This window comes from Ambystoma mexicanum, chromosome 5p, assembly GCF_040938575.1.
Source record: "Ambystoma mexicanum isolate Mex_15411 chromosome 5p, UKY_AmexF1_1, whole genome shotgun sequence".
In the NCBI taxonomy this organism is placed as follows: domain Eukaryota; kingdom Metazoa; phylum Chordata; class Amphibia; order Caudata; family Ambystomatidae; genus Ambystoma; species Ambystoma mexicanum.
This window is the reverse complement of record NC_090930.1, coordinates 116,961,850-116,981,983: the sequence shown is the minus strand read 5'-3', so window position 1 is coordinate 116,981,983 and position 20,134 is coordinate 116,961,850.

The window sequence follows — 20,134 nt, the reverse complement described above, 5'->3', positions numbered from 1 at the left end:
GAGAGATTCGTGTTTTGAAGTAGAGTGAGGCAAGATAATTGTTAGACGATTGCGTCCAGGCTCTCCTCTCACATATTGCAGACACATAGAGGGTTTCTGGCAGCACAGTGTCCCGTCCAGTGCTTTATCTGCTTTCGTCGAATCTGATTGCACGTTGCTCCAGGCGGTCCTTGGAAGTCTGAAAGCTTTAGATAACCCCTGGCCCTGGGAAAAGAATGATGAGCAAAGGACCTGGAGCTCCCACCATGCCGTCTTCGATAATTACTTTTCCATCTCTCGCTCCAGATCTGTGGGCAGCCAGAACACAACTATCGAATCTCACGCAAGCCAGTAAACTCATATCTCCACAATGCGTTCTGCTGGTACTTGAATGAACACGGATGGATTATAATGCAGAACATATACACACACACACACACACACACAAGTAATAGCCGACATAAACATTGTGATGTGTTGTATAATGTGTCCTACACTACAGGGAAGTTTGGGATATCTGTATACATCCCTGCATGTACTATTCACATAATGTTTTGGAATCCTCTATACATAGCTCTATTGGGTTGTCTATGTATTGGGAAATGAGCACGTACCCAGCCATTGGTACCCTGAGACACAGGTTTGGTTTTTTAGGAGTGGATTTTGGGCAATCTCAACGTGCAACACCATACACAACGGACATGCACTCAATTGAAACCGCATCACACCAGGTCACCCAAAACAGGAAGGGGTCTTCGGCGATTGTGCAGTCCAATTAGGCGTCGGCATTAGACTGAGTCAGTCCGTTTGATGTTTTGTGTGAAGAAAGGAAATATTATCACCCAGAACCCCTTGGATAGCACCCAGAACTCCTTGGATAGCATCACAGAACCCCTTGGATAGCACCCAGAACTCCTTGGATAGCATCACAGAACCCCTTGGATAGCACCCAGAACCCCGTGGATAGCATCACAAAACCCCCTTGGATAGCACCCAGAACCCCGTGGATAGCATCACAGAACCCCTTGGATAGCACCCAGAACCCCGTGGATAGCATCACAGAACCCCTTGGATAGCACACAGAACCCCTTGGATAGCATTATAGAACCCCTTGGATAGCACCCAGAACCCCTTGGATAGCATCACAGAACCCCTTGAATAGCATCACAGAACCCCTTGGATAGCATCACAGAACACCTCGGATTGCACCCAGAACCCATTCAATAGCATCACAGAACCCCTTGAATAGCACCCAGAACCGCTTGGATAGCACCCAGAACCCCTTGGATAGCATCACAGAACCCCCTTGGATAGCACCCAGAACCCCTTGGATAGCATCACAGAACCCATTGGATAGCATCACAGAACACCTTGAATAGCATCACAGAACCCCTTGGATAGCACAGATAACCCCTTGCATAACATCACAGAATCCCTTGGATAGCACCCAGAACCACTTGGAAAGCATCACAGAACCCCTTGGATAGCATCACAGAACCCCTTGGATAGCACCCAGAACCCTTTGGATAGCACCCAGAACCCCTTGGATAGCATCACAGATATTTCATTCTCTCAATTCAAATACTTAAGTTATCAGATTCAGTTATATATGGTTAATTGTCATACACATTTTAATATCAGGGTGAGTGCTTGTGTAAAAGGAAATGAGCACCATGCCCAGTGTTCATTGTGTAGTGTTTTATTGATGCATCACTTATCACAGTCATGATCATCGGAGGCCTTTTTTGTGTTCACAAAATTCTCTTTGAGTTTATGCAAATCAGGCTGTAATCCTTAATGGTATTGTTTGTCCCATTGTGCCCTGTCTTATAGGGATATTCCAAAAGAGTGCAATGGGTGTGTACCACACTGTGAACCTAAGAATGATAAATTATCAGATTCGAATTGGAGTTGTTTTACCGCAGCAGAAATAACCGCGGCGGAAATGACCGAATGAGAAATGTACGTAATACAAAATTGTTCGTACATTTCCCATTCGACCATTCATGTTAAAACAACCCCAAATCTCAAGAAACCCTAAATCCCCACCCACCCACACCACCACCCCCCTACTTAGATTTCCGTCAGTCTCGCTGGTCCCTGCAACACCAGTTCCCTTTCACTTCTGTGATCGGGAGCAGCTGACTCGACCCAAAACAAACAAAAAAACAAAAAATGACCTACAGCACCAAATAGATACTACAAAATGTATTTGTATTTGTATTTGTTTATTTGTATTGCGCAACCTGCACGAAGGCATCAGGGCGCATGTTTAGAAAGGTAGTTGCCAGAGAGTGTTACAAAGATAGGTACAAATAATACATTACATTATATATACAAGATTTAAAGCAAGAACAGTACCAGTGATCAAAGGTAATGCAGGACTGGCAGAGAGGTCAAATATACAATATGTACAGTGGGAGGCCTGGTTTCAGGTGACCGCTGTGAGACTTACAAGGCGGAGGTCAGTGCATCTTGTTCATGAAGCCAACGTTTAGTTCTACTTTTGAAGGATTGGGTGGCTGGTACATTCCTGAGGCCATTGGGCAGGGAATTCCACAGCTTAGCAGCCAGGACTGGGAAACTCGAGCCCCTAGCTGTCTGAAGCTTGAAGCTAGGGATGGTTAATGTGTGCACCTGTGCTGATCTCAGTGGTCTAACTGCTGTATGTTGTGTAAAGCGCAAGGACAAGTAAGCAGGTGCAGCATTGTTTTGTGCTTTGTGTGTTAGAACAAGTGTTTTGAGTGATATACGGAGTGTAATGGGTAGCCAGTGTAGGTTGCGCCTAGTAGAGGAAATGTGTGAACGCCTGGGTATATTGAGGGCAGCCCTGATGGCATTGTTTTGGATAACCTGAAGTTTATCAAGATTTCTTTGACTAGTCCCTAAATAGAGGGCGTTACAATAGTCAATTTTTGACATGATGAGGGTTCTGGCTAAGATCAGGCAATTGTCAGTAGTGAGGAAGGGGCGACAGGCTGTGATGAGTTTACAAGTGTACGATGAGGCTGCAGCTACTGAATTGGTTTGTTTGTTGAGAGAGAGCGTGGAGTCTAGATAGATTCCTAGTGTTTTTGTGACGTTGGAGACTTTAATGACATTTCCATCGATAATGAAGGAATTATATTTAGGGTCAAGTTTAGTGAGTTTGGGCTGAGAGCCTAGGATGAGTAACTCAGTTTTCTCATCGTTGAGGCAAAGCCCGTGGTGTGCCATCCAGGCCTGGATGACTGAGTAAACTGAGTTGAGTGCGTTGACATCGGTTACATAGTCACCAGTGATAGGGATGAGTATCTGGGTGTCGTCAGCATAATTTGTGTAAGAGACACCCAGATAGTCAAGAATATCAAAGAGCGGTTTAGTAAACACGTTGTACAACGTGGGCGATACACAGGAGCCTTGTGGGACTCCGCAAGGGACATGTGCTGGATCGGCTGCGGCAGAGGCGGAGAAGACCCTCATAGATCTATTTGCCAGAAAGGAGCTGATCCAGGAGGTAGCTGTGTCAGAGAAGTGGGCGGCTATCTTGAGGTGATGGCAGAGGATTTGGTGGTCGACCAAATCAAATGCGGCAGAGAGGTCAAGAAGGAGCAGGAGAGCTAATTTGCCCTTGTCTTTCAAGTCCTCGATTTGGGTTTTTAGGTCTAACAGGGCTGTCTCTGTACCATGTCTTGGACGGAAGCCAGATTGTCTAAGCCCTAATAGGTTGTTGGTCTCCAGGTAATCCTGGATTTGGAGATAGGCTGCACGATCCAGAATTTTAAGTAGGTAAGGCACCGTGGTGATCGGCCTGTAGTTGGTAGGATTGCTGGGGTCAAGGTTGGGTTTTTTGATTAAGGGGATGACCCAAGCATCCTTAAGGGTATCGGGTACTGTGCCCGATTCGAATGAGGAGTTGATAAAGGCGGTAATGAAGGGTGCGAGGTCATGAGCTGCTTCCTTTACGACCGGCGCGGGGCAGACGTCTCCTTGGCAGTTGGAGGGCTTGAGTTTCATAATGATGTTTTCAACTTCCTTGATGGAGAGGGGTGAGAATGAGAAGGGCTTGAATGAGTGTTTTGGAGCGGGGGTATTGTAGAACTGGGGGTTACCCGCTGAATCCGAGAGGAGGTTTTTTTTGCTATTGATTTTAACTTGGAGCAAGGCAATTTTGTTTAGTAATGCTTTTTGTATATTGGAACACCATTCAGCGTCCGGGGTGCATGTAACCAATGGAGCTACTGGGGACTCTAGTTCCTTCAGGATCTTGAAGAGTTCCTTGGTGTTGGATCCTACGACCATTTAGTCAATAGGATATTTAGTAGTATCTATTTTCGGTAATTTGGTGGTGTAGGTCATTTGGATTCGGTCATTTTGACCGAATCCGAAAATAATGTATATGGTTATTCTAGGTTTTGATAATGTGCTCAGATGAACATGTGCGCCATTCTTGCAATGACTAAAATACTTCAAGTGATCATTAGAAATTTGCATTGAAACATCTTTACGGAGAGCAGTTTACAATGTTACTACTTTAAAATAATGTCGTTTCTCTGAAAAGCTGCTTTTGCAAAAAATGCAGCCACTCTTCACAATATGTGTTTTTTTACTCTCCTCACAAAGCTGTCCGAAATGGCTGGGATGACTCTAGCAAAGGTGCACCTGGCAATGCAACTCTTATACACACAGAAAGCAACAAAGAGATACAGAGATAGTAAGAACAATAAATGCAGAGGAAATTATCGTACGTAGTGGCAAAGAGAGAGAGAGTAGGAGACAGAGAGAGAGAGCTAGATGGGCATATGAAAACCTGGAAAGAGTTAGCTGTTTAAAAACCCTGTATGCAATATTTTGATAATACATGGCAGCATACATAAACTATGTGTAAAATCCTGCAAATTATGTCCTTGTTACAGTGTATAATGTACTACTCACCTATAATAAGAACATGACATCATTACTGCTCTTAAATGTTTGTTACAGTTGGGTTGGACCATCAAAATGCCTGCTGCTAGAGCCAGCATACAATAGAATTCCAGCTACATGTAGAACCTTTTATCAAAGCCATAATTAGCTTTTCTCTGACACATTTCAGAAATTAATTGATATGGAACTGTTTATATATGTTTGTGTATGTTGTGAACTTTTGGAGTTTAACACAGCACAATAATTACCTATCCGTGTGCTATCACTTTTTGTTAAAGCATACATCATCTGTTAAATGCATTTAATGAAACTGTTTAAACTAAAATGTAGAGAAAATAGAGAATATAGAATATAGAAAGTGAATAGTAAACCTCCTTCACCTTTACTTTGTTAATGTGGGCTGAGAATAGGATGCGCTGTCTAGAGATGGCAATCAGCAGTGGAAGCATCCCAACACCAATAGAAGGGAGCGTACAAAATACAAAGAATTGTCCAAGCAAAGATCTATTATGTCACACCCCTTGAGGATCGCACAATGCCTTTCTAGCCACGGAAGCCAAATGAAGTAGACCCCTCCCACCTTGGTTGGCGCAGGGTCCTGATCTTGATATATACAGGTACCACAAGACAGGCGAAGGTATAGGTATGGCTAGTTAGGGGGTGTTAGGGTCACCGGGTAGAGGGTTAGAAAACTTGCATCAGGATGGGGAAGGGAAGCAGGGAAAAAGACACACATGAACATATATCTTGAACAGCCTGAACCAAAATCCTTCGTAATTAGGATTCAACCTGCCTTTTGTATTCCTAGATACCCCAAACATAGCAACAAACATAGGAACACGCAACGTTATTGATGGCCATGGATAACGTGCAGCAACAACATGGAAAACATACAACATAAGACTGGGTCACAGCATATCTATCTCTTGAGCTCAATGGTCATATGCTTAACCTGAATTTCTCTCCTGACGTGACCACCAGCAGCAGATGCTTATAAAGCGCATGCAGCCATTTTATCAGTTATTTTTGTTTGTTTGTTTATTTGTAGAGAGTGCCAAACTCTCTGAGGTCTGGGCGCTTGGTTTCTGTTACATAGGTACAAGGTTACATAATCGGTTATAATAGATAGTATATTTACAAAAGGACACAAACGAGAAATACAAGCCTAGGCTAGTTTACACAGGTTGCCAGGCAATTACTCAAAGACAGGAACAAGATGCAATATATTTAGAATATGTACAGAGAAACAGGCTGAGCATTGTGGATTACACAGATTTTGAGGAGGAGAGACAGTTTTGGGTCCATCCCTGAATATAGTGAAGGAGGGCTCTGCTCTTAGTCCTAGGGAAATGGAATTCCACATTTTATGGCTAATATGGGGAAGCTGCTGCCACCCGATTTCTGGAGGTTATAATTTGGGACTCTAAGAGAGTGTAGTTGGCCAGATCTGGAAGGTCGGACTCAGTGATTTCTGGTGAATTTGCTAGCCAGGTATAGAGGCGGTATGTTAGATGAGCATTTGTGCGCACGTGTCAGTGTTTTAAATGAGATTCTGTCATTGATGGGAAGCCAACAGGCATTTCGTCTTGTTTCAGTCATGTGATGTGATCTGGGAATGTTGAAGGCTGCTCTAAAAGCATTATTCTTGCTGGTTCCTAAGCAGAGTGCCTTGCAATAATCCAGTTTGGATAAGATCAATGCTCTAGCTAGGGTAGAATAACTTGTAGAGGAGAGGAAGGGTCTGCAAGCGTTTAGTAATATAGGCAGTACCCGAAGCTAAGGTATTCATTTGTTTAGTCAGAGTTATGGACGAGTCCAGTACTACGCCTAGTGTCTTGATGTATTTAGAGACTGGGATATTAATGCCATCAATGGAAAAATAATTGAAGGCAGTGTCCAATTTGTGTTGTTTGGCTTTGGTGCCAGTTAGAAGTAGTACAGTCTTCTCATCATTAAGGCAGAGGCCGTGTGTGGCTATCCATGCCTGAATGGTGAGGTATATTTTGTTCAAATGTTTGTGTCATTGTCGTAGTTGCCAGATATCGGGATGAGGACCTGGGTGTCATCTGAATAATTGGTGTAGGTGACACCCAGGAGATCCAAATCATCAAATAGTGGCTTTGTAAAAATATTGTAAAGCGTTGGTGAAACGCAGGACCCTTGAGGTATCCCGCATGTTATTGGGGCTGGGTCAGCGGATGCGGTCGGAGAGAAGACTCTCATTGGTCTATTGTTTAGGAACAATTGTAAACAAGCTGTGGCTTCCATTGAGAATTCAGCTGAGGTGATGAGGTGATTGCATAACACATCTTGGTTGACAAGGTCAAACGTAGCTGACAGATCTAGGAGAAGGAGCAGTGTGATGTTGCTTTTGTCTTTCCTCTCATCAATTTGTGTTTTCAAGTCTAACAGGGCTGTTTCCGTACCATGTCTCGGTCTGAACCCTGATTGACGAAGGCCCAAGAGGTTGTTGGTTTCAAGGTGAGATTGAATTTGAAGACAGGCCGCCCTATCAAGAATTTTCTAAAGAAATGGTACTGTAGTGATGGGCTATAGTTCGTAGGGATGTCCGGGTCAAGGTTACATTTTTTTAGAAGCAGTAGGACCCAGGCATCTTTCAAATTGGTGGGAACCTGTTCTAGATTCGAATTAAGTGTTTATGAAGGAAGTAATGGCTAGTGCAAGTTCTTTGACAGTCTCTTTAATGATGGTCGCCGGGCATATATCGCCTTGGCAACAGGAAGATTTTAGGCGAGAGATTATGTTTTCCACTACTGAGATGGATAGAGGGGTGAATTAAAAGAGGTTGCCTGGTTTGCTAGGTAGTCGCTGGGGCAGAGGGATATTTGATTCAATGCTAATGTTACATTGTTTATTTTTAATTTTCGATTGGAGCTGTACTCTTGTGTACCAAAATTTGTCTTTAGAGCAGGTGTCGGTTGGTGGGGTAGGTGATTCCAATTCTCTGAGAATCTTGAAGAGTTCTTTAGAGTCAGATTTGGCAATGGTTATTCAGTTATTGTAATTTTCAGTTTTTTGTTTGTAAGATGGCTGTCTTATAAACTTTAGAGGCTTTTAGGAATAGCTCTTTGTTGGACTCAGAAGGATGATTTTTCCATATAGATTCATCCTTTCTTTTATTATTGCATATGATTTTAAGGCTTGGGGTGAACCAATTATTTAGGTGAGCTTGAGGCTTAGGTTTCCTTAGTTTCAGGGGGGCTATGTTGTCGACAGCTTTGAGGAATGTCTGGTTGTAGAGATTTATGAAGGTAGCTGGATCTGTGTTAGTCTTTGAGTAATTAAGGATTGGTTGTAAAAGGGGAAGTAGCTTTTCTGTAGTGATGCTCGTGTTGTTTCTGGTTAGTGTCAGTGGAACCATGGTGCTAGCGGAGTTTAGGTGTGGGTGAGATTGTATAGTGAAGGTGATAGAGTGATGGTCAGTCCAAGCACATGGTTCATTGGCGAGAATGTTTGTTTCGCAGTTGAGGAAGTCGAGAATTCTGCCTTTGTTATTCGTTGGCTTGGTGAAACGGTGGGAGAATCCCAGTTCTGTGATGACGTTGGCTAGGCAAGAGGCTGAATTATCGTTAGTGTCAAGGAATCCTAAGTTAAGGTCCCCAAGTAATAATATTTGTGAGTCGGGTTTGGTGTTGGTGGTGAAGAGTTGTTGCAAATCTTCTTCGAATGTGGATACGGGCCTTGGTGGTCTGTAGATGAGGTGAATCTTAAGTGTGCATGACACAGAAAGTGAGATTTATATGGAGAGAAGTTCAGCGGAGAGGAAAGGATGGTGAAGGAGAGTTAGGGAGAATTCCCAAAATGTGCTAATTTCCCTGAGACCTCCAGCAACTTTTCTGGATTTCTAGGATTTGATTTCTTTACCTGGGAAGAGTATGAGCCTTTTTCCCCCTCTATCATGTATTATTATTATTATTATTATTATTATTATTATTATTATTATTATTATTATTATTATTATTATTATTATTTTGATGTGTGTTCTACTTTTGTGTTCTTTGGTTATGGAGTTTTAAAACAACTCCAGTGGCATCATATTTTTCTGTGTGTCACACAGCACCTTCAGTGCAGTGGGACAAGGCTGTCTTTCAGACTTCCCAAGGTTTAAATACCTTCTCTGGGACGGGCTACCGTCTCTCAGAGCATGTAAAGTTAAATTGGCTTTACTAGTCTTTTTAAATTTACTGTCCCAGCACACACTATCTTCCTATAGAGTGCTGGAGGGGTTGCATAGCTTCCCCTGAGTCAAAACACTCATGTAACAGTCAAATGTTACCTTTTCCTACTTTAAATGGCTGGTGGCAGTGGTTTAGATTAACTACCGTGATTAAATACTGTGACTACCGCTACCAACGGTAGCTAAAAATCAGGTCAGCCATGTTTTTCAATATGGAGCCCAAGGCCTATCTGTAAAAACAGACTCAGGTCATCTTTTTTCGCCATTACTTTTAGGAAAAGTCATTCTTGTGTTTGTCTCTGTGCGCCAAACCAGGTTTGGTCCCTTTGTTCTTTGGCCTTTGTTGGGCTTCATTGCTGAAGGCCTCCTTTGGCGCCTGAGTGTCTCGGGTGGACAGGATGTGAGGGGAGGTGCCCGAAACCCCCTTTGCTTAGTCTCCTAGGAGACCTGAATGCACTCTGGCGTGATTGGCCAGCTGACTGTCCGGCAAGGACAGCCACCCTGCTGTGTGAGTGACAGCCAGGCTGGAATGAATGGGGGAAAACTATGTAAAAACAGGTCTCTGGGGCTTGGAAAGCAGAGTTGACCACTGCAACGAAAGAACCATAGACGAGCTGAAGGAAGAGGACTGCTGCAACTCCTGGACGACCGGTGAAGTCCTGCTGCAGGTCCAAATTGCCTGAAACTCCAATCGACAGAGAAACCCTCCGAGGTTAACTTCTTCCTTGAGTTTGGTGGGAACAACCAACTTGTAAGCCACCTGTACACGGTCCCCATCTGGTCTAATTTTCATCAGAGTTCTGTTGAAAACCAGATAGCGAGGGTGAAAGAAACCAGCTCGTGGACTTTGAGGTACTCAGACCTTAAACTGACATCTTGCTAAGCTTTTGGCCTCATCCCTGGGCAGTGCAGGAATCTCCCAACTTCCTCATTCTTGTCCCCACAACTGAAGCCCAGGAAGAGCGAGGTCTGCTCGAATTGCCAGGAACAACTGCCTCAGCTACAGATTTTCTTCAATAACAAGGTACTGTGCAAACGCGGTCCGGAACTCGTTTCGGCCATCTACAAAGTGTGTGAAACTTTCCTCAACTTCGAAGGCTTGTCTTTCCCTAAACATTTGTCAAACTTTTCGCCTAGCCAAATTCTTCTAAACTCTGTGGCAACGACTTTACTGTTACTACCAGAACTATGCCATCCAATACAAAGACTCTGAACCATTGACTTTGGCCCAGGCCTATGAGATGAATTGTTATTTGTAGTTACTGAAACCCTTTGCCCTGCCTATGAATGCATGTGTGCTGTTGATTTGCATAACCTTGTCTTTTTACCCCTTTCAAAAGTACATGAGGTGCCATTTTGCTCCCACTTCAGGAGAGCTAAACGTGTTCATTTACTTGCCGGTTGTGTATTCGTGGTTTATTAGTGTGTGATATTGAGCTACTCTTGCTAGTGTTATGTTTTCTAACTGACTGAGTAAATACATGTATATTATTTTACCAAGAAACCTTGAGTAAGTGTTAGTTTGAATCACTGTATTGGTTGGTCCTTTGTGTAACTTGTTCTACTGCTCATTCAACTCTTCAAAGGTGCAATGGGACTTACACTTGCAGTCCTAATTGCCTGTAGTGTTTCTGAGGGTACTGCAGGTGATTCTGCCTAACAAGGAGAGCTCTTATGCCTAAGTCAGTTTTACTGATAGTAATGACGCCTCCGCTTTAGGAAGATTCTCTGTCGTGTCTTGTGATGTGTAATTGTCTGAGACAGCTAATGTAAGAAGCGGGCGTGCTGCAGGATGCAGCCAGGTCTCTGTAATGGCTAGGAAATCCATCTGGTTTGTAGTGATGAGGTCAGCCATGCTAGCGGCATGAGCTATCAGTGACCTAGCATTGATTAGATCTCCTTTGGTTGGTATACTAATATTACTGAGCATGCAAGGGGCAGCTGTAGCATTCATGGGGGGAGCGAGGAGAGTGTCCTTATTGATGACGTTCTTGCAAGGCGTCCCAGTTATGTCCTTAGAGGAAGTGATTCAAACCTTGGTGAGGGTTTTGGTTGTAGGAGAAGGGAGATGAGATAGCTTGAACCTTGATCTAATTTTTAGGTTTCTGGTTACTGTGTTGCATGGCTGATTAGGTGTAAGTCGAGTAGCATCGCGTTGGATCCATTGAGTCAGTGTGAGGGTCTTAGTTTCTGTGACAGGAGATGGATTAAAAGAACACGCGTTTACAAGGCTGTAAAGACAACTGAGGTAAGAAATTAGTAGGCATTATGGAGTCACTGTTCGGTAACATGGTAGACATAGATAAAGAAATCCTGCTTTTGTTAGGTAGACGTGACTTGTCAAAAGTAGTATTGGTGGTGTTGTGTGTCATGATGCAGGTGGGTGAGGCTAAGGTTACAAGAGTGAGTGTGGTTAGTAAGGACAAGGTGACAGTGGGTGCTTAGGAGGTGTTCTAGTGTTGTGCCGAGGCATGACTCACACTCATATGTGGCCAGAGAGCTAGGATGCATGCCCACTGGCAATCTGGTGGGATGGAATTAGTCAGATAAGGGCAGTTGGGTGGGCTAGAATATGAGCAGGGAGCCTTTATAGCGGCAGATATGCATATTTACGGTTCAACACGATCAAGGTTGTACATTAGTAAGATGTCAAGTAGGTATCAGGCTAGCGTGCAAGTCCAAGTGATGATCAGAGAGCACAGATTAACAGGCTACAATCTGCAATGATAATACAGTGTTGTGTTAAAGACATAACAAGGGTGTTACTATGGTGTTATTATAAGTTAACACTGGCAAGGCAAGCTTGGCTAGGTTGACATTAGTTAAGTAGGCAACATTGCAATTATATGAAGTTCTTCTCTTCAGTAACAGTTTGGAAATGTAAGAGAAGAATTTAGTAGACAGTTATATAGTACACAGAGATATTGGTGAAATGTGAGCCACACGAATGGAAAGCCTGCCTAGGCGGCAGTCTAAATGCAAATGCATGGACAGATGACCGGCTAAGCAGAAAATTACAATTAATGCAGTTTTCAGGGTGCAGGCAAGAGCATGATGCAGTTAAATTAACAGGAGCATAATGTAGCAAGATAGTTACGGCACAGGTACACAGGTAACACAGTGAAAATAGCCTGGCTTTGTTTGGGCACATTTTATTCAAAGTGTAATGTGGTAGTAGGCAGTTCATCAGCACGGCGTGCTGTAGGTGGGTGCCTGGAACCTTGTAAGGGGGTAAAGAGTAGTTCTCCACTTCTATAGTTATGCTAGTCAGAGCAAGGGGGCGGAGAGACAAACTTTACAGTTATTGTGAGTGGCGTGACAGGGATGATTGCAACGCTGATTAGGAGCAGCAATAAGTGGATTCAGAATATAATCTCACTGTGTTATTCACTTGCATGTGTCACGGTTTATTGGATGGTCACTCTCAACTCAGCGAGTTCCTTTCCATCCAATCAAGGTGTTGCACAACAAAGCGCTTAGCAGATTCAAATTTGGTTAGGCCTCCAACCTATATAACACCATTCAGCAGATACCCTCTGTATCACCAATAAGCTAGAAACTAGGCCGGGTATAGAAACAATAGTGTATATTTAAACAATATGACCCGAGCGGCGGGGGCATTACCGACTCAGGTAATGCCCCCGCCGCGAGGGTCATATTGCTATTAGTACCCCGGCCCGCATTATGTGCATGACCGGGGCACTAAAAGCATTTTTTTCTGTCCCAAAAAGCCGCGGCTGCTATCGTTCCCCAGCAGGGACGCAGCAGCAAAAAGGTAAGTGGGCCGGGGAGGGCAGGGAGGAAGGAGGGAGGGAGGGAGAGAGGGTAGGACAGAAAAAAAAAGAAAAAGCTTAGCCCAGTCCCCGGCAGGGGTGAAGGCAACCTCTCAGCCGTGGGGAGGCTCGGAGCGGGGATGGCCCTGCTTCGAGCCTCCTCATTGGCTGAGGTGTTGCCACGCCCCCTGCTGGGGACAAAGGCCGTGGAATCCCGGCAGAGGGATTCCCGGCCTGGTAATGACTCGGCAAGGGCCAATAAGAATGGCTCTTGCATTCTGATTCCGCCCTCACCGGGTACTAATTATTTAAATCTCTTCACTGAATAACACACAAACACAAGAACACCAGACACCAACTCTGTGGTCCAACATAATAATCGCAAATGCAAATTACTTGCATCAATTGACTGGCATATATTTCTTGATAGACTTCTTGTACCAAAGGTGAATTTGTACTTACACATGTAGTCTTAATTGTGTGTGGTGTTCCCAAAGGGTACTGCATATGATTCTGCCTAACAATATTCAAATTGTTTTTTGCATAGCCTATAATCCCAGTCTTACATACAAACCGCACACAGTTCCCCATCTTTCCAAAGTTCCCAATACTTTAGAACAGAATCTCAGGATGGCATAACAAAGTTGCTTGTTGGAGAAACAAACAAAATATTTTGGGACCTGATGTATCGGTATTGTTTTCTTAACATATTCTTTAAACAATTTATATATTTTTTAATTTTTGCAATTATTTACATCAATCATATACTTTTAACTTCCTCATTATCATGTAAGGATTTTCAAACAAGGCTAGGGGATTACTATCCAATTCTGGGAACATTAACTCACATTCCCACACAAAATGCGTTAAAACATTCAATGATTTTTCATGATACATTTTGTTCAAATCACCATATAAAGAGTTATTCACTAGATTTAAAATCGTATTAAGAGGGCGATTCATGGAATTAATGAGCACTGAAATTTTCAGCGCAAGCATGTGATAGCGTGCGAATCGCAGTGCCAGTGCGAAAATCGCAGCATAACCGCACACAGCGATTCATGGAAGTCTGTGCACGTGTAAATCCCAGGATATGCGCCAAAATTCTGTGTGGCGCACGCTGGCACACACGTCTCCAAACAGCGTGCGCTACGCGCACAGCGAAATCGCACATAGCGCGCCGCACACAACAAAAGTAGGAGGAACAGGGGGCGTGACACGTGGAATGGGGAACACCTCGTGAAAATGTGGGTGTCATGGGGGAAGTATAGGAGGCTAGTGCGCGGAACGCCCACACGCATGTTCAAAACACGTATTCATGGAATCGAAAGGGGCTAAGGCGTGCGCCAAAAAAGACGCGCTAATCAGGAAACATGTACACCAGCAGGAAGCAGGCGTACGTGGACCTGCGCAGCATAAAAGTACGCGCAAACAACAAACAAGCACAGACGCCAGGATGAATATACCGTTCCTAGCAGCAGTGGTCGTGGGATACCGCAGGAGGAGGAGGAGGATAATCAGGCCCAGAATTTCTGGCGGGCAGCTGTTTTACGCTCCCCCAGTAGTGTGCAGGATCATAGTGGCAGCATGTGTCCTGCACAACGTTGCAACACGCCGGGGCCTGCCCGTGGACATGGTGGTGCCCCCTCATCCCCAACCACATGCATGCCCGCTGTGCATGGGAGGGGAAAAGGGCACGGGTGAGGCAGCCCGTACGCAGCTGGTGGCTAATTACTTCACCTAAAATCACACCCCTGTGGAGTGCAAACAGCCTTGGCACATACCATCTGACAATCAATGATGATGACATAAGGGACAGTCAACTGTCACAACCATACCAGCCTGAGATTGGTCACCTGGAAGTGTTACATTGTGTGCATCCCTACCTACACAAACACCACCAATGCTGTGTCATCAAAAGACACACTTCTATGCTGCTAAAATCATTACCCGCTTGCAAAATACAACATGACAACAGTGCCATGTCACCCAAACCCTCCCCAGCACCGCCACCCAACACACCATGGCATGTCATGCTATGTGAGAGCAAACAAAGCAATCCCCAAAACATGACCCAAGTGTCAAAGTACAGTGTCCCTAATGGAAACTGCCCACACACAATATGCTCCCAGTAATGTAGAACTAACAACACACATGACCAAATACTTATCAACAATACAATGCAGCTACACAACCTCAAACATAGCATAAACATGACAGTACTAAGTTAAAGTAGTGGTAGTCTTACAACCTGATCATGCCAGCACATCAGCCACTTCCAACTGTACAGTGCTGCTGCCACGCAAATGTCTAAGTGCACTGCTTAGAACATGAACTCCATCTCCAAAGAAGACAGCCTTGTGAAGACATGAGGAATTAACCTGCAAATTAGGCGAAAGACATGGATGCACAAGCACATAGCAATACACCATGCGGTAACACTGTAAAAAAAAAATCAAAAATCAAAAATGGCCATGTCGGGGACAGGGGGGAGGCCACCCAGGAGGTCCAAGGACAGGGTGCACACCAACAGCCACCTGTGTGGATGTTGGGAAAAAAAAAACACCTCCATGGGCTCATGGCCTGCACGGCTATGCCATTGTGGGAGAACTGCTGCTATCGCTCTCAACACCCTCTGCTGCTGCCACAGGAGGTGGTGCTGCCACAGGAGGTGGTGGTTCTATGGGAGGCAGCCCACGCAAAGCCCTGGTATGGTCCGCCATGGCAGCAAGCATGCGGGTGTGGAAGGTCTCGTTCTGGAGGATTATAGTGCGGAGATCATCATGCAGCACCTGACGTGATACCCGGATCTCCTCCCGAGTTGCCTGCATCTCAGCTGAGAGCGAATGTGTGAGCTGCTCCAGCTGCTGTTCTGTCCTCAAGTTAGTGGAAGCCTCAAGGTCAACAAGAGTCTCCCTGAGGTGATGGAGTTCTACCCTCAGGGCTTCCCAGTGGCCCTGGGACTCTATTGATATCGATTGGCATAGAGTCTCCAGTGCCGCCTGTCTGTCCCTGTTGGACGCCAACATGTCCTCCCTGTGTGATTGGCAAATGGAGTCTGTTGCCTGCTGTAGTTGCTCCATCTGCCTTTCAGGGGGGGCAATGGAAGTGACCACCCTCTCCATTGCTTGAGCCATCATCTCAACTGATGCTGCCTGTTGGGTTGCCATACCGTACATGGACTGTTCCCCTGCGGTATTGCATGGTGGCGTATGGCCACTGCGTCGGCGGGCACCACACCTGTTTGGGGCAAGGCGATCTGCGCCTTGCTGCGCCGGCACTGCCTGAGGCTGCAGGACTGCATTCCCCCTCTGATCTGCTGGCCCAGGAACAGGATCAGATGTTGTGGAGTGTGACCCTGCATCCGTAGCCGCCAAAGGCGGACTTACCAACACTGACATCCCCATAGAGGGTTCTACCCCTGGTAAAGGTGGGTTGGACAGAACAGAATCCCTGCCAGAAACACTTAGCTGCGACGGCACATAGGTCTCATCATCTGAATCAGCACCTGAATAGAGGTCTGGGGAGGTGCACCCAGAGGCACCCCTCGACAGAATGTTCTACAGCAAGATTGGGTTCTCATCCACCAGCACACCACGTCCCCCACTGGTGTCCGGTCGTGCCTGACAGTCCTCCTGGGTCTGCACCATCTCCTCAACCTCAACAGCATCAAGTGCGTCATCCCCTGCAAAAACATGAAAGACAAAAAATGGAAACAGGCATTGGCACCATAGCACACAAATAGGCCTGACAAGCTACAGAACCAGTACATGATTTACACATGTCCCACATGACTATAACCCTCCCATGCATGCACTGTCACTGAGTTGGAAGGGGAGGCAAAAGGCAGACACTGATGACACCAAGATGGAAGAGCAACACATTTGCTGCATGCTGGGTAGCACTTCCATCACACATTGGCCTGTGAGTGGCATGTCCGATACAAAGACATGACACATGCCATCACACAGATGGCATGTACCATAGCCATGGTACATTCCACAAGTACATCCATATGTCAATGAATGAATACTGTCAGCCATCCATGTGAGATGGACATGATGAGATGAAAAATTCAACACAGTGTGACAAAATAGGCATGTGCCACACACTGCAACACATCCAGTGTACAAAAATACAGTGATTGCAGGCCAATGTACAATGGTTGTGCACTTCAACATGACAGGAAAGAACTATCATGTTCCACATTCGAACAGGCCCCAAAAATTCCTGTGATCAGGCCAATACTCAATTAGCCTGAATGGTCAAATCATTCACCTAACAAGGTAACACATGTGGGCCAATGTGGGGTTCATCAATGACAGAAGCATGTCACAAATGTGACAATAGGGCTGAGGAATGCATAGCAAAAGTGGTAGAATTGAAACAATCAGCCTGAACGAACACTGAAAAATACAAACAATGTTGTTGCAAGATGCCACTTCAAGGGCAACTGCCGTAATGTTGAGCAAAATTACTAATGTGGGAAGAAGGGATACTGTTACACTCAAATCCAAGGCCGCTGAATGTTTTGGATGAAGCATATGGGTGACCCATACCACTCAGGCACACACACCCTCACCTGGCACTCAATCAGAACCCATCACCCAAACAACATACACATGCATTACACACACATGCATGGGCACTCCCCGGACAATGCATCATAATCAGGTAGTCCTCCCACACCTTGGATCTGTTCCTCTGTGACGAAGGCCCCAACAACAGACTCATGTTCAGTGAGTTTGTTGTCCTCTTGTGGAGACCCACCTCCAGTCACCAGAGTAGCAGCATGATTTGAGGCCAGCTTGTTCTTTGCTCTGCGTTTCAGGTCATTCCACCGCGTGTAGCAATCATCAGCTGTGCGCCTCACAAATCCAAGGGCACTTATGTGGTCGGCGATGGTCTGCCAGTGTGCCTTACGTTGACCAGGTGTGGTCTTGCACCCTGCAGTCACCAGCATTTCGTGGCTATGTGCCGACACATAGCCCACAAGTGCATCAAGTTCCGGATCATTAAAGCAAGGCTTCCTTGAGGTACTGGAGTGTGTAGCCATGTCTGGGGTCTTAGCCTGTCGTGCCAGAGCACCCTTCTTCCTCTTCTTTAAAGGTGGAGCAGAGCCATAGTGGCTTACGCCGCTCTGGTCAGTAGGGGCAGAATCACCGGTGGACTGGGTAGTAGGAGTGTGGGAATGCACAATGACCATAGGTCTTGATGCAGGCATTGGTTGCAGGGTAATGTTGGCAGGGGGAACGTCAGTTTGATGGACCGGGACTGACACTGTCCTGGCTGGGAGAGTCAGAGCTGTGGCAGATGGAGCTACAGCTGCCCCTGCAGCCTCCCCACCCTGCATACTTGGGGCAGCAGATGACATAGCTTCCCCAGATCCACGTGGATTGGTGACAACAACTTGCACCGCCACACGTGGCCTAGACTTGCTGACCTGGAAGTCAGCCAGGGAGTCGTCCTGTGCCAGGTCAGGTGCCACAATGGGCTGGTCCAACAGGGGCTGAGCTTGGATGGTGTCAGCCATGTTTCCCTCAACCATGGAGGGGGGCATGGGTGTCCCTGATTGTTCCACCACACACGGGGGTATAGGGGCACCCTGCAAATCCCGGCCACATCCCCTACCGCGCCCACCACGCCCACCTTTTGAGGGTCGGCTACCTTTGCCTCCCTTACCGCTTGGTCGCCTCCCAGCCATGGCATTGATGTTGTTGTGCGTATGGGAGTTGCAGTAAACTATTGTCCTGGGCAAATGGGGGTCAAAGGGGAAGGATACCAGATGGAATTCATACCCTAGTGCTCTAACAAGGCTGTCTGTGACCCCTGGGGGAAGATGACTGGTCACGCAACGCACAGGCAGCCAAAAATCAAAAATTAATGTGCACGCAACCCCTCGTAGACCACGTGCGTGAAAAAATTAACCTGCACTACGCTGTGGCACCCAGAAACACAAAAATAAGCATACGCGTAATACACGCAGCCTACAATGACCTATGAAGGGGAACGCGACACATGGGGCAAGCACAGTTGCTAAGTACGTGCGGAATTCACCGTCTGCCTGGAAAAATAATGTGAAAAATACACGCGTGTGACGCGTTGGCAACACCCCCGCCAAAAGATGAATTGTAAGCTGTCTGAGGAGACAGGACAAAAGAAGAAGTGAACTCTGTTAGAGGAAACAGGCCCAACAAAAATTCAGAAAAGAGCTGTCAGAGGTAACAGGGAGTATGAACTAGAAACGCTGTGAGGTAATCGCCTGTGAACCGACAAGAAGTACAGATTTAACTCACTCGCTCTCCACGAAAAGCAAGTACAGGGAAATGGCATCCTACACGTATCTTTTAAACTGGCCCACACGTGCACATCAGATACGCGTGTCCGCGGGCGCTTTCCTCCAATTACACGCGATGACACCCGGACATGCAGTTTTTCCACGTGTGCTCTGTCATCACGTGCTATGAGGGAAACGCCTGTGTGCGTAATGTAACTTACGCGCTTACGCGCTAAGGGCCTTTGGTCCGATGGAATTGCGTGCGTGTGCTGATGCACTTACGCGCTAAGGCCCTTTCCTCGAATTACACGCTGACGTGCAATTTTTTCACGTGCCAAATCACTCCGTATCAAGCTGGCCACGTGAAAACACACGGAAGACCATGCTCCTGACCAGAAGGCTGAATTACTGCCCCCCAGAGCCCCGAGCACACTCCCACCTGCCATCTGCTGCTGCCTGACTGCCTGCTGCCCACGTGCCCTGCCATTTGCTGCCTGCACGTCAGCCAGGGGTGTAGTTGCTGTGACCACCCCTGCTGGAACCGAAGACTCCTGACTGGGATTCCATCGCTCCACAGCCCAGCCCCAGGACCCAGTTGCCCACCCACTCCTGCCTCTGGGGTTGCCATGTCTGGCACAACACCATCTGGCAGCACTGGCGACCCACAGCCAGAGCGGCAAAGGGCCACCAGCTTCACTGCCACTGAAGTTGGTGTCCTGGTGGAGCAAGTCCTGGGGCAGTATGATGCCCTCTTTGGAAGTTTGTGCGCCGACAATGAAGGACGGACCAGGATCTGGATGGACATCGTGACTGCCATCAACGCGGAGGGGGTGGCAGTCCGCGACTTACATCATGTCAAGAAGCGCTGGGAGGACTTCAGGTCCAGGACCCTCAACAAGGCCCGGCGCCTCGCTAAGGCAGCGGATGCCAAGGGGTGCCAGGGCCAGCTGTTGAAGCATCAAATGAGGGTCCTGGAATGCATATGCCCAGCGCTCTACATCC